We start from the raw sequence: 12,067 nt of genomic DNA on the forward strand, positions 1-12,067 counted from the left end.
TTCTTTCTTCGGGTCTTTCTCACTTTCTTTAACATTTTCTTCATTTTCACTTATACCTGTGTTAGAGATAGCTTTAATTAACCCCACCACCTTGAGACATTTTCCAAGATGATAAAAATAATCTTAGTCTGTTTGTCTTCATCTTAAGATCCTTAATTCCTCTCAGGTTAATTGATGGCCAGGTGTAGTCAGATTGGAAGCTTGATTTGACTAGTAACCAAGGAGACTCGTTCCTATCTCCTAGATAAGAGATTATTTCCTGTTTCCACCTGACTAAAAATATTATCTCATTTTATCTCAGTTGATGGTCAGGTGTTGTCAGATTGGAAGGTGACTTTGACTAATAACCAAGGAGACTCATTCCTGTCTCCTGAACTTGTTACTTAGCTGATGGCCTTCTCTTCTCCTTCCCGCTCCTCTCCTCTTCTTTCCTCCTCTCTTCCTCCTCCTCTTCCCCTCTTCTCTCTTCTCCACTCCCCTCCTTCCCTCTCATTTCACCCTCTCCTCCTTTCCCTCTATTTTTTTTCTTTCCTCCTCGTCTCCCTCCCCTCCTCCTCCTCTCCTCTTCTCTCCTCCCCTCCTCGATTAACTCCACACTTCTTCAACACATCCCTACCTTCATATGCACCACTCGACCCTCAGGAGAACTCGGCGACATAAAGCTTTCGTCTCGTGGAATATTCGGCTCTAAACTACAGTACAAATTGTTCATATCTCTTTGGAGGATTCGTATCTCCCTTTCTCTTTCGGTCCTTCCCTCGGCATATTTCGGTTCGGATTATTTCTTCTCTGGAGCCGGAACAAGGAATGCCGAAGTTGTAATTCTGGTAACTGACGATCACTGGTTATGAATATTTTGGTGGATTCGGGGCTTCTCTCTCTCTCTCTCTCTCACACACACACACACACACACACACACACACACACACACACACACACCTATACGAGGAAGAGCACGCCCTCAGCCCCCCTTTCTTCTCTCTCTCTCTCTCTCATCCCCCTCTCACACACCTTCATACCCCCCTCTCTCTCTTCCCCCCTCACATACCTTCATACCCCCCCCCTCTCTCTCTCAAATCCTTCCATGGCGCATTCGGCTTTCATTCCTTCGTCACGGTGGCCGAAATAGCGAAAAGCAATGATATATTTTGAAAACCCGCGGCCGTCAATCAGTCTCAACATTTTGGTAATTTCGGACCACTTTCCAGATCCGGCCCTTCCAGCGGTGCATTCGGTATTGGCTTATTTCTCCAAGGGCGCCGAAAAGAGGAAGGCCGAACTTGTATTTTCGAAACTATAGGCTTACAATTGCAAAGACTTTATGCATACCTGAGAGCCGAATTGTGTGAGAGCCGAAATATGCTTGGAGGTGGTGGGTGCTGGGGTGGGAGTCTGGTTTTATGAGGAAGCATCTTAACACTTTTTTCTTTGTGATTTATTTTGCATAGTCCGATTTAGGATTACTCTTCTGCGTTTTACCTAGCTATCTATCTATCTATTTTTCTTTCCATCTATCTATCTGCCTTTCTATCTATCTATCTGCCCTTCTGTCTATCTAGCTACATATCTATCTATCTATCCGTCTGTCTCCTTAACCAACAATACCCCCAAAAAAATCGCTAAGGAAGAAGCCTCCTGTACCACTCAGAACACGAACTTTTGACTAGTAACCAAGGAGACTCAGGAAAGCAGAATATACGCTATGCTTCTCGCGGTCTTTCTCTCTCCAAATTTCCCCCAAACTCTCCACTGCTCTCTCTCTCTCTCTCTCTCTCTCTCTCTCTCTCTCTCTCTCTTTCATATTCATTGCTTGTTACTCTCTTTCTCTCTTGTTTTTTTTTTTTGAAATATTTGATTATTTGTTTTTTCTTTCTTTTTTCCTTTTTTCTTCTTCTTCTATGAGTTCTTCATTATTATTATTATTATTATTATTATTATTATTATTACTATTATTATTATTATTACTATTATTACTATTGTTATTATTAACCTTTTCATTACTATTCCTTCCTCTCCTCTCCCTCTTCCTCCTCCTCCTCCCCCTCACCTCCTCTTCCTCCCCTTTCTCCTCCTCCTCCTCCTCCCCATTATTGGTCTCTGTACTACTGCCTCATACTTATTCTCTTTTAATCCTTCTAATGCAACCCCAATATTCTCTCTCTCTCTTTCTCTCTCTCTCTCTCTCTCTCTCTCTCTCCATGCGACAAAAAACATAAAATCATTCAGTTTTTTTACGTATTAAAGAGCAGACAAAACCCACGATAATTCGATGATGCGGCAGGGTGTGTGTGTGTGTGTGTGTGTGTGTGTGTGTGTGTGTGTGTGTGTGTGTGTGTGTGTGTGTGTGTGTGTGTGTGCGTGTGTGTGTGTGTGTGTGTGTGTGTGTGTGTGTGTGTGTGTGTGTGTGTGTGTGTGTCTGTCTGTCTGTCTGTGTCTGTGTGTTATGTGCTTGCTTGATTGATTGAGTGTGTGTGTGTGTGTGTGTGTGTGTGTGTGTGCGTGGTTGCGACACAGGGCACCACCGCATAATCACCCACATCGCCCTCATGTTTATATAATGGTGAAATAATTAACCTGCCGTGACGCACCTGCACCATCAGCCTTCCTACCTGCACGCACCCTCGCACGCACCTCGCAACGCACTCTGCACGCACTCCTCACGCACTTGATTTGACGCGTGTTTTCTCTCCCTGACTCATCTTTTCCTCTTACGCACTTTTTTCTACGACGCTCTCTCTCTCTCTCTCTCTCTCTCTCTCCGACACACCCTCCCTCTTTACGCACCCTCCTCTCTCACCCACCCCTTCCTTCTTACGCATTCTTCTTCCTTATGCAGCTTCCCATCTTACGCACCCTCCCTTTCTACTCTCTGTCTCTGTCTGTCTGTCTGTCTCTCTCCCCTAAGAATATTCTAAGTGTTATTTTCCATTTAAGGTTCGTAAATATTCAAATAATTTCCTATTGAACTCCTTCATTAATTGGACCAGAAGGTGTAAGAGAACGTCGATGGGGAGGGATATTGGAATCTAATTGGTTTTCATTATATTCTGAATTATTAGTTAAGAAAGTGAGTGGTTAGTGGCGCCCCATACGACCCCAGAACTGTGTATAAAAATGTAAATAGTGACGTAAAAATGTGGAAATATACTTGAGAGAGAGAGAGAGAGAGAGAGAGAGAGAGAGAGAGAGAGAGAGAGAGAGAGAGAGAGAGAGAGAGAGAGAGAGAGAGAAATTCGTTGTAGTGGATATGTAAAAAAAAAAAAAAAAAATCTACGGAATAATCCAGCCACGTTTCACTAACTCTTGAGATTCGACTGTAATAACTTGTATTCTGAATGTTAAAATTTTGCCCCTCCTCGTCTCTCTCTCTCTCTCTCTCTCTCTCTCTCTCTCTCTCTAAATCCTCCCAAACAAGACAATACCAGCAATACCTCACGTAACCCCTTCTAATCAGCCATTACTTCGTTTTTATTCCAACATAACCATCCCTCTGCGCCATCTTCTTCAGTGCTCCCTCTCCTCATGGCCCCGTTTTCTATCTCCCCTAAGATTCATTGGCCGTCGCTCTGTTGTTTCAAGGAATTATATGTTTTTCCTGCCTTGTTTTTCTTGGTTTTGCCTTGAGATTCCTTGGGTTTTTGTCCCTGTCTGTCTTTCTTTCTTTCTTGATCATTTTTCCTGTGCTGCTCTCCTCTCTGTTTTATTTTCTTTGCTTTCCGCTTTTTTCTTTTTCCTCTTTTCTTTTTTTCCCTTTTTTCACCTCTTCTCTTTTATTCTCTCTCTCTCTCTCTCTCTCTCTCTCTCTCTCTCTCTCTCTCTCTCTCTCTCTCTCTCTCCTCTTCTTACACAACCTCTCCTCCTCATCTCTTCCTTCGCTTCGTCATATATAAAGACCTGGACTGAAGGAAGAAGGGAAGGAAGGAAATAAGGAAGAAGGGAAGGAAAGAAGGAAGTATGAAGGAAAAACAGAGAGTAGACAGGTAGAAAGGAATTAAGAAAGATAGACGAAAGAAAGAAAGGTGATGGAAGGGAAAAAAATGCACGTAGACAGGAAGAAAGAAAAAAAAGGAAAGAAGAATGCAAGAATTGGTCACAGAAGAAAAAGGGAGACCAGGTAACCATAATCAACCCCCCCTTCCCACTCCCTCCCCTATCCCCCTCCCTGCAGTATCCCCTCCCCTTCCCCCCTATTCCCTCCTCTATCCCCCTCCTCCTCCCTATCCCTTTCCCCTTCCCCCTCCTTACCCTTTCCCCTATTCCCCTTCTCCCTATCCCTCCCCCCCTCCCCCTCCCTACTCCCTCCCCTATCCCCCTTCCCCCTCCCTATCCCCCACCCCCCAAACTACGCCATTGTATGCTAAACCAAAATAAAAACTGCCAAGACAGTGAATTATTTTTGGCTGGTTAGGGTCAGGTGAGGTGAGGTGAGGGAAGCTAATGTTTACCTGATCAGCTGACGTTTGTTTACCTGATCAGCTGACGTTTGTTTACCTAATCAGCTGATGTGTGTTTACCTAATCAGCTGATATTTATAGCGGCCTTACCACCCAGGGCAATGTTAATCCGTTTATTTTTTTTTTTATGGAGAGTTACCTGCTTAATTAGATGATGTTTACCTTCGAATTCACCTGTAATTAATTCTGGTTACCTGATCAGCTGGTTTTTACAACAACAACAACAACAAAAACTACACTACGGTAATAATAGCTACTAATGGTAATACTAGCACTATTATTTAATAACAACAACGACAACAACAATACCACCACCACCACCACCAACAACAACAACGACAACAATAATAATGATAATAATAATCATCATCATCATCAATCATCATCATCACCAGCATCACCACCATCATCACCATCAAACACAAGAAAACCAAGCAAAAACGCATTAAAGATTCCGTTTACTATGCTCAGGCGGCGGAGTAAGGCAGGAGGCAATATATCTTTTACGAGAATATACATAATTTCTATAATGCTGTCCATAATCACGTTCCTTATGGCGCTAAACTATCGACTTAGGCGGGTCTGTGTTTACCCTGCATTCTGATTTACGCGGAGGTGAAATCTGATTCTTTAAAATTATAGAATGTGTATTTTTAAAGTTACGTAAGACTTAAATTAGTTCTGAAAATAATAGAGTGTGTATTTTTAAGGCTATATAAGATTAAAATTAACTACAAATAAGATAATGTGTATTTTTAAAGTTATGTAAGATTTGAATTAGTGTTTTAAATAATGGAATTTGTATTTTTAAAGTTACATGAGATTCAGATAATCTTTTATTTGTACGATATAAAATAATAAAGGACAGGAAGTAGCACAGGTGAGTGAGATCTTTAAATTTAGGTGTATTTTTAAGGTTAAGTAAGATTTTGGGAGAGAAACACATGTCTTATCAATAGTAGTTATATATCTACCTCTTCCAATATACCAGTCCTGTATGAGGCAGCCCTAGTATGTATTCAATATGGACGGTGGGTGTTGGTGCCAAAGTGGTGACACGTGGAGGACAAGTGCTGGGACTTAGGGAACGGGCTTTTTTTCCTATGTCCAGAGTCTGATGCATCAATAAATTGTAATATTAATCCTTTCAGTACGAGTATCTCATATAATCTTGCTTAGGAAATACTCGATCTGATAAGGGGTAAATGGAGGATAGATTTAACAGCAACAATAACAGCAATAACAACAACAACAACAACTACTACTAACTACAATCGTAACCACAGTCCACAATAACAACTAACATCACAACCGCAATCACAAAAACTACCACCACAATAACAACGATCAAGTCACGCACCCAGCACCACCACAATCACCATCACCACAACCACCCTCACCACAAAAGACAACACCACAACCACAACCAACCACAAGAGCAACAACCAAGACCCCAAACCACCACCAGCACCACCACACCACCACCACAGCAAAAACCATCACTGCGGATCGTAAAGTCGTGATATCGATTCCAGGCTGCGGCAAGGAACAGTTTAACCCTTTCAGTCCGATGATCCAGAGAGAGAGAGAGAGAGACGCCTTCACATGGTAGCACCGATATAACCAGGCGGAGCAGCTGCCTGGTTATGTAAATGTCCTTAATCCCCTCCTATTAATCCCCTCCCTTTAATCCCCTCCCCCTTGCCCCCGAAAGGAGGATGGCAGACTGAATAAGATGGGAAACTTCAGCCTGCAGTCTACTGGGTTCACTTTCACAGCAGCCTGGGATTACAACTACTACTACTACGACTACTACTACTACCACTGCTACTGCTATTTGTACTACTACTACTACTTCAACTACTACTACTATTTGTGTTGCTACTACTACTTCAACTACTACTACAAGCCTACTGCTACCACAACCACCCACCACAATAACCACCACCACACCACACCACACCACCAAGCACACCACAACACCACACCACACCACCACACTATCTCTGCCAAATTTACCATCCACACCAAACTTCCACCACCCAACACACCACCACAATACCACACCACAAATTCACACAACACCACACCACCAAACAATCATCACACCATCTCTGCCAAATTTACCATCCACACCAAACTTCCACCACCCAACACCACACCACCACACCACACAACAATACCACACTACCACACCACACCACACCAGCCTGGTCGTCTCCTGGTAGCCACAATTTTCCAGGAGCTCTTCAACGGGACGACAATTCCACAGAGCAAGAAAGCAGGCGACAGGGTGGGAAATTTTCTTCTCTCTTTTCTGGCTCTCTTTTTCTCTCTTTTCTGGCTCTCTTTTTCTCTCTTTTCTGGCTCTCTTTTTCTCTCTTTTCTGGCTCTCCTTTTCTCTCTTTTCTGGCTCTCTTTTTCTCTCTTTTCTGGCTCTCTTTTTCTCTCTTTTCTGGCTCTCTTTTTCTCTCTTTTCTGCCTCCCCTTTTCTCTCTTTGTGGCTGGTTTTCTCGCTTTTCTGGCTCTCCTTTTCTCTCTTTTCTGGCTCTCCTTTTCTCTCTCTTCTGGCTCTCTTTTCCCCTCTCTTTTCTGGCTCTCTTTTTCTCTCTTTTCTGGCTCTCCTTTTCTCTCTTTTCTGGCTCTCTTTTCCCCTCTCTTTTCTGGCTCTCTTTTTCTCTCTTTTCCTGCTCTCCTTTCCCTCTCTTCTGGCTCTCCTTTTCCCTCTCTTTTTCTCTTTTTTCTGGCTCTCCTTTTCTCTCTTTTCTGGCTCTCCTTTTCCCTCTCTCTTCTGGCTCTCTTTTTCTCTCTTTTCTGGCACTCTTTTTCTCTCTTTTCTGGCTCTCTTTTTCTCTCTTTTCCGGCTCTCTTTTTCTCTTTTCTGGCTCCCCTTTTCTCTCTTTTCTGGCTCTCTTTTTCTCTCTTTTCTGGCTCTCTTTTTCTCTCTTTTCCGGCTCTCTTTTTCTCTCTTTTCCGGCTCTCTTTTTCTCTCTTTTCTGGCTCTCCTTTTCCCTCTCTTTTCTGGCTCTCTTTTTCTCTCTTTTCTGGCTCTCATTTTCTCTCTTTTCTGGCTCTCCTTTTCTCTCTTTCTGGCTGGTTTTCTTTCCTTTTCTGCCTCTCTTTTTTTGGTTCTCTTCTTTGACTCACTTTTTCTCTTTTTTCCTGGCTCTCTCTTTCTCTCTTTTCTGGCTTGTTTTTTCTCCTTCCCTGGCTCTCTTTTTCTCTTTTTTGGCTCACATTTTCTCTCCTTTTTCACTCTTTTTTGGTTCTCTTTCTTCTCTCTTTTATGGCTCTCTTTTCTCTCTCTTTTTAAAACTCTCCTTTTCTCTCTTTTTTGGCTCTCCATTCCTCTTTTTTTTTGCTCTCCTTTCTTCTCTTTTTGGTTCCCTTTTCTCTCTCTTTTTTGTCTCACTTTTTCTCTCGTTTTGGCTCTTTTTCTCTCTAATTTTTGCTCTCCTTCTCTCTTTTTGGCTCTCTTTTTCTCTTTTTGGCTCTCTTTTTCTCTTTTTTGGCTCTTTTTCTCTTTTTGGCTCTCTTTTTTCTCTTTTTCTCTCCTTTTGGCTGTACTTTTCTTTGATTTTTCTCTTTCTCTTTTTACACGTCTCCCACGTCTGACTGTCTACGTATCTGTCTGTCTATCTATCTATCTAGCTCTCAGTCTATCCATCCATCTATCTATTTCTTTCGATCTATCTATCCATCTATCTATCTATCAATCTATCTATAAATTAAATAGGCGATAGCTTAAGGCTTTCTCTCTCTCTCTCTCTCTCTCTCTCTCTCTCTCTCTCTCTCTCTCTCACTCTCTCTCTCTCCCCTGACATGAGTTACAGCAGCTCCGGGACTCTCACAGTTTCCCCTTCTCTCTCTTTCTCCAAGTGTGTGAGTGGAATGCTCTCTCTCTCTCTCTCTCTCTCTCTCTCTCTCTCTCTCTCTCTCTCTCTCTCTCTTTCTGTCACTATACTCTTTTCACCTTAAACTGGCTCAAGCAACTTAACCATTTCACGTAGCTCAGCGAAAGACAATGCTACGGCTCTGCACCCTTTGCATAGCACTTCTTCGTGACTAGCACAGTGCTCTAGTGTTAATCTACTGTTACACCTCGGCATTCAAGACGGAGGGATGGCAATTTTAGGCCAGGTTGGAGTGAAAGGAGTATCGCAGAGAGTTAGAGAGTAGGAAAAAAATCTTTAATATTTCTATCTATCTATTTATCTATTGCCAGACGCCTTAATCCCTTATACAGGGTAGCCACAAACAAATCGCCTCCACGTCACCCTGTCCCCCGCCATTTCACTGCCCTGCTCCCAATTCACACACCCCTCTCTCATATACCTCTCCATTCCATCCCTCCATCTTATCCTTGGCCTTCCCCTCGCTCTCTCCCCCTCCTCCTCACTCACATACTCTCCTCGTCAGTCTCTCACTCTCCATCCTCTCCACAAGGCTCACAATCCATGCCACGTACCGTACCATCAAATCATCTATAAAACCATTTAAATCCCCCTAAATCCCCCAGCAACCAATTTAAATCCCACTAAATCCCTATTAATCCCCATCAATCCCTCAAAATCCCTATTATCCCCTAAAACCCCATCAATCCCCCTAAATCCCTATTAATCTCCATCAATCCCCCTATTAATCCCCCTAAATCCCTATTAATCCCCATCAATCCCCCAGCAACCAATATAAATCCCCCTAAATCCTTATTAATCCCCCTAAATCCCTATTAATCCCCATCACTCCCCCAGCAATGAATATAAATCCCCCTAAATCCCTATTAATCCCCATCAATGCCTATTAATCCCCATCAATCCTCCAGCAACCAATATAAATCCCCCTAAATCCCTATTAATCCCCATCAATGCCTATTAATCCCCATCAATCCTCCAGCAACCAATATAAATCCCCCTAAACCCCTATTAATCTCCATAAATCCCTATTAATCCCCCTAAATCCCTATAAATCCCCACCACCTGTGACTTGTACCTACTCCAACCATGTAAATCCCATTCACCAGGCTATACCAAGGCCTTTGATCAATTAAACAAACTAATGTCGGGCTGGGGGAGGGGGAGGGAAGGGTGAGAGAAGGGGAAGGGAAGAGGGAGGGAATGGGGGAGAGAAGGGAGAATGGGAGGGAGAAAGGGAAGAGAGGGGGAGATAGAAAGGGAAGAGAGGAGGAGAGTGGACAATTGGAAGAGAGAGAAAAGAGGAAACTGAATGGGGGGAAAGAGAGAGGAATAGGGACAGGGAGAGAAGAGCAGAGGGGAAAAGAGGGGGAAAAAGAGGGGAAGAAAGAGGAGAAAAAGAGAGAAAATGAGAGCGGAAAAGAGGGAAAAGAAAAGGGATGAAAGAGAGGAAAAGAGGTAAAAAGAGAGAGGAAGAAAGAGGGGGAAAAGAGAGAAAATGAGAGGGGAAGAAAGAGGGGGAAAAGAGAGAAAAAGAGAGGGGAAGACATGGGGGAAAAAGAGAGAAAATGAGAGAAGAAAGAGGGGGAAAAGAGGGAAAAAGAGAGGGGAAGAAAGAGGGGAAAAAGAGAGAAAATGAGAGGGGAAGACAGGGAAAAAAGAGAGAAAAGAAAGGGGAAGAAAGAGGAGGAAAAGAGAAAAAGAGAGGGGAAGAAAGAGGGGGAAAAGAGAGAAAATGAGAGGGGAAGAAAGAGAGGAACAAGCCGACAGGTGTTCCTAAATGACCTGCCACACCTGTCCAAATTACAACCTCCTATTTTTGCCAATTCTTTTTTACATTACAATAAACATTTTTTGCCAGGGGTCCCATGCACAAATATATATTACTTTGTCCTTTTTTTAATATATATATAATTTGCTGGGTAGATTTTCGGATCGTGTTTTTTTTTTTAGGATATAATTATTTTCTGCAATTTTTCATTATTATACATTTTTTTTGGTAATGATTTCAATTTTTTTTCGGGATCATATTTTTTTGGTATGGGTATTTTTTTTTCTTAGATGTATGCTGATATTTACCTGCACTCATATACACCTTCTTACACTCATCAATGTCTAACCACCTGCATCCATCAACACTTACACTCATTTAACTCAACACTAATTCATTCTCACGCATTCAACTTAATATTCAAACACACACACACACACACACACACACACACACACGCTAACACCACAACAACACCCTCACCCAGTCACTCGCTCCCACCCACCGCCACCAACACATACATACACCCCTCTCTCCTTCTTAGCACCCAGTCACACGCACCCACACCCACACCCACACAATACACCCCTTATCTTGCAACACCAGACCCAACCTTACACTCAACCCAAAGCCACGTTTCCAAGCCCATTTCTAAGCCTCTCTCACCACCACAAAATAGAAGCCTGCAACACAAATGCAACGTGCAAATGGATTTCTGCAACCCGGACGCGTATGTTCAGGAATCATTTTCTTTCCTCGTCTCTTCGTTGTTTTGGTTTATGTTTTAGTTGTGTTTGTGTCTCGTTTTTCACCTTTATTTCTGTGTGTGTGTGTGTGTGTGTGTGTGTGTGTGTGTGTTTGTTTCCTCCCCCCCCCCTCTCTCTCTCTCTGACACCTCATTTCACGCCATCTCTCTCACCAAATCATTCTTTTTCACTCTCTTCTTTTCCCCTTCCAAACACACATCACAAAATTCATCTAATCAGGATTATCGCATTTCCTCCTTTCTCATCCCTTTTCCTCCTTCCTCCTCTTCCTCTTTCCTCTCTCTATATCTTCCTGAGTGAGTCATTCGATCATTTTCCTCACCTCTCTTTCCTTGAAGATGTAATATTTCTTTGCCATCCTTTTAGTTTCAATTCAGGGATTTTGTTTGTTATATTCTTGCCTACCTGTCTACTTCTTCTTCTTCGTCTCTCTCTCTCTCTCTGCTTCTGTTCTCCTTCCCTTCTCCCCCTCTTCCTCTTTCTCTCCCAAGCCCTGTCTTAATCCACTTAGCTACCCATACTTCTTCTCTCCCCATTTTCCCTCCCTCCCTCAAAATTCCTCCCCGTATCTCTCCCCTCCTCCATTCTTTTCCCTCTCTTCTCTCCCTCTTATTCCTTACAGAACTCTCTCAATTTCTTACCTACCCATTCTTTCCTCCTCCCCAAATTTCCTCCCTCCCTCTATCCTTCTAATTCCTCCCCATATTTCCTCCCTCCCTTTCTCCCTCCCTCTATCCTTCTAATTCCTCCCCACATCCCTCCCCTCCTTCATTTTTTTCCCTCCCTTCCTCCCTTCTCCCCCTCTTGCTCTTCTCTCCACGTTAATCAGCTTAGCGTGTGAGAAGAGATGAAGTTAACCCAGAGGAGGATTACATGTGTTTTGCCTAATCCAAGTGACAGATTTTTGTTTGGATTAATCTCTCTCTCTCTCTCTCTCTCTCTCTCGCTCGCTCGCTCGATCTCTCTCAAGCCGATTTCTATTCAGTTTACGGGAGACTTTTCTAACTGGAAGTGGTTAGAAATAGACCCGCATTGTCATCGGTTAACGAAGCTCCCTAATACCTCTTCCTAAGCGACTTATCTTGCTTATTATTTTGCTTATTACTCCTTACTCCTCTGTGTCATATAAATAATTCAAATCCCTCCACAGTCAGGATTAATAAC

This window comes from Coenobita brevimanus, chromosome 12, assembly GCF_032717465.1.
Source record: "Coenobita brevimanus isolate Jiangsu-jjx chromosome 12, ASM3271746v2, whole genome shotgun sequence".
NCBI classification, from domain to species: Eukaryota; Metazoa; Arthropoda; class Malacostraca; order Decapoda; family Coenobitidae; genus Coenobita; species Coenobita brevimanus.